Genomic DNA, 3,588 nt, shown 5'->3' on the forward strand with positions numbered 1-3,588 from the left:
GTGTGATGGCCAGACACAAGATAAAAAGAAGTGGAGCAGCCTGAGTGTTATGAGGAGGGATGGAACTGGAGACTCAAGGGTGGAGAGGAGTATTGTGTTATGAAAGCCTAGCTCTGGTACCTGAGGCCGTGGTAAGGTCCCAGCCTGAGCCACTTCTGAAGGCCATGTCTAAGCCCTTGGTTACACAGTAGTAGGGGTTGGCATTTATGCCCTTGGCTCATATTACCCCTAGAGAACAAGGGTCTGTCCCTGGTCAGGGGGAGCCACCAGGGACCCACCAGGAACCATGTGGATATACAGGGGTTGTGCATGACTAGCCCCTCCCCTCACATGATGTGATGCTCCTGAGAGCTTGCCCAATGACTTACCAGTCTGGAGAGTAGGCGCTGTGCCTCATCCAGGCAGCACAGTGGAGCTAACCCTGGTGGTGGAGATGAAGGTGAATCTGCCCAAGGGTGAGAGTTGCGGGGGAGGAGATGCCCTGTGCTCCCTTCCCTCTCACCACCTGAGGCAATTGGAGGACCTGATCCCAAGGTCATGACTGTGGATGAGCTAGCCCTGCCTGTCACCACCTTCAGTACTCTGGAGAGTTAGTCCTGCACCTCCCTTAGGCAGCACAATAGGATTGACCACGGTGTGGTCAAGGGACTGTAGGTGAGTCAGGCTGAGGGTGAGAGCTCAGGAGAGCTGGCCCCGTCACTTTTCTGCTGTGAAGTGACATGGGTGCAGGGATTGTGAATTCCAAGCCCCGACACCTGCACCAGTTGTGAGAACAGGCTCCCAGCTCCTGAGAACAGATGATCTGACCCCGCTCCTTGCCAGCAGCAGCACTCAGAAGAGTAGGCCCTGTACCTTGTCTAGACAGACTAGTAGAGCTAGCACTGGTGAAGGGGGCATAGCTGAGCTGGCAGCAAGGACAAGGGCAAGAGTGTGGAAGAGCTGGCCCTGCCACCCTTGTGGTGTGAGGTAGTGTTCCTACAGAGGTGATTACCTTTCCGCCCTCACCTGCAGTACCTGGAAGACCGTCATCTGGGGAGCTGAAGGGCTTGCCCTGCCCCTCACCGACTATAGCACTCAGGAGAGTGGGCTCTGCACCTTGCCGGGGCAACACAGTTGAGCTAGCTCTGATGGCAAAGGCAAAGATGAACTAGCCCTGAGGGAATGAGAGCAAGAGAGCTGACCCAGCTTCTCACAGGCAGCAGCACTTGGAAAAGTGGGTCCTCCACCTTAACCGGGCAGCACAGTGGAGCTGACTCTGAAGATGCAGGTGAGCCCTCCCTGAAGGCAGGAGAGTGGGAGAGTGGAGCTGGCCTCCTGCCAATGGCAGCATTGGGTGCCCTATCCAAAGCAGTGTTGGAGAATTTGCTCTGATGCTGTGGATAAGAGAGAGCCAGCAGGCTGAGCAGCTCAGCTACTGCCCAGGCCCAGATCCAGGTCTCTGAATTGACCCATCCCAAAATCTATATCATTTGTGAACTGTTGGGGAGTGTGAAAGGGCCAGTTCTGCTGATCCAAAGCTGCAGGATCTGCATGAGGTAGGGTAACAACAGAATAGCCAGGAGGAGTCCCAGTGAGGAGCCAATATTGATAGCATCACAGAAGCCAGAGATCCTAAACCAGACCAATGATTGTTTCCAATGAACTTGCAAGTGAAGATGTGTGGATAGAGTATACTGTGGGACACACTGTGACACTACAGATTCCATGAAAAGATGCTTTCTATGCTTTGGTTTCTTAAATATTATTTTGTTATTGTTGTTGTGGTTGGTTTGTTGGTTGGTTGGTTGGTTGGTTGGTTGGTTGTTTGGTTGGTTGTGAGTGTTTTACTTTGCAAGGAAGGAGTTGTAAGGGCAAAAGGCAGCTATGAGGGTATCAAGACTAGGGTGCACAATGTGAAACTTACAAAGAAACAATAAAAATCTTTTAAAAAAAACCATAAGCATCTGTAGCATGAAATACAATTTTCCCTTTTCTCGACCTAATGGTTATTACTTCCTATTATATCTTGTCTTTCCTGGTAGTTTTAATAGTCATGTATCTCTTCACAATATGGTCTAATCCTTGCATCTGTCTTTAACCCCTCCCCCTCCCACATACACACACAAGAATCCTAGTAAAATATGCTTTGCTTTTAAGTTGATAGGATGTGATGTCTTCTTAGTTTACTAAGGATAGACTTTGCTAGCTTTGCTTTGCTGTTTGAATCATAGATTCACAGTTATTTCTTATATTTTAAGACTACATCTAAGTTCTACAGCATTCCAACTCATCCAAAGAGCAGACCCCAGGCACTGGCACTGTCTGCAAGAATATGGAATCCCCTTTGATTGGTGGCTCAGTCTCTGGGAGAGGTGATGCCAGGAGGTGGGGGGCATCCTATCGAGGGTGAAGAGGAAGGGGGATGAAGAGAAGAACTCTGTGAGGGAGGACCACAAGAGGTAGCAACAGTTGGGATGCCAACATATAATTAGTTAATAAAGACAAACAAATAAAAATTGTATGGAATACCATAACAGTCAAGTAAAGCTACTATTAATTTTTAAAATTTGGTTTCTAGAGCTCCTTTACAAAAACATACATACATTCTATTTTATAAGGTAACTGATCTTAACTTATAGTTGCAAAATAAACGTGGTCTATAAACATAAGGTTATATTTTTTCTCTTTCTTTATTCTTCTCTTATGCAATACATCCTCACTGAAGCTTTCCCCTCCACTCCTCCTACTTCCTCCCACATCCTCTCTCCATTGTTCTTCTGGAAAACAAAGTTTTTTAAGGGTTTCAATAGAGATTTCATGTCCAGTTTTTCTCAACTCCTCACAGTACTATAATAACAAAAATGAAAATCCCATGTTGACATACACTTTTCCCAGGTTTTTATTCAAGATCTCAAGATAACTCACTACATCTCAAAATATTTCTTATTTTAACATTTATCACTTTGTCTGGAAACAATCTGATAAAACGAAATGTTGGAAACAGGAAGGAAAGCTGGGAAATGAAAAAGATGATAAGATCAGATATTTGGAAAGCTGGAGCACAAAGAAACAGGAAATGGTGGACAGAACAGAAATGATGGGAATTGAAATAAAATAGAACTGTCCTGGATTAGACTAGGAGAGAGTTTAAAAAATGATATTAATTGAAAAACTGGAAAATTTCAAGTAAAATGTCTATGTTAGTTGATAAGAATCCTAGCAATGCTGAATTGCCAGTTTGGACGAAAGTGGTTCCATTTTATGTGATTGTAACTTTGTGGGAGGAGGAAAGAGTACATAGGGCCCTACAATGTTTCCCTGATTTTTCTCTAGATGGGCAAGTACCGAATGTTCACTTTTCACACTAAAATGAAGATAAGTGAAGAAATAGAGACATAATTAATCCAATTTCTTTCTGAATATAGCACTAAGGTGGAAAACTACAGATCTGGGAAGCAGGTCTGATCTGGTGCCCCCTGTCCAACCTAGCAAAAGTATGATCCAATCTACTCTACTCCCTCCGTGCGTGAAAGAATCACCAGGCTCCTTGTGACTGCCAAATGACATAAAGATTCTAACATCCCTCCGTGTCTTTTTCATTTATTCTGA

This window comes from Grammomys surdaster, unplaced genomic scaffold, assembly GCF_004785775.1.
Source record: "Grammomys surdaster isolate TR1022 unplaced genomic scaffold, NIH_TR_1.0 126066, whole genome shotgun sequence".
Taxonomy (NCBI): Eukaryota; Metazoa; Chordata; class Mammalia; order Rodentia; family Muridae; genus Grammomys; species Grammomys surdaster.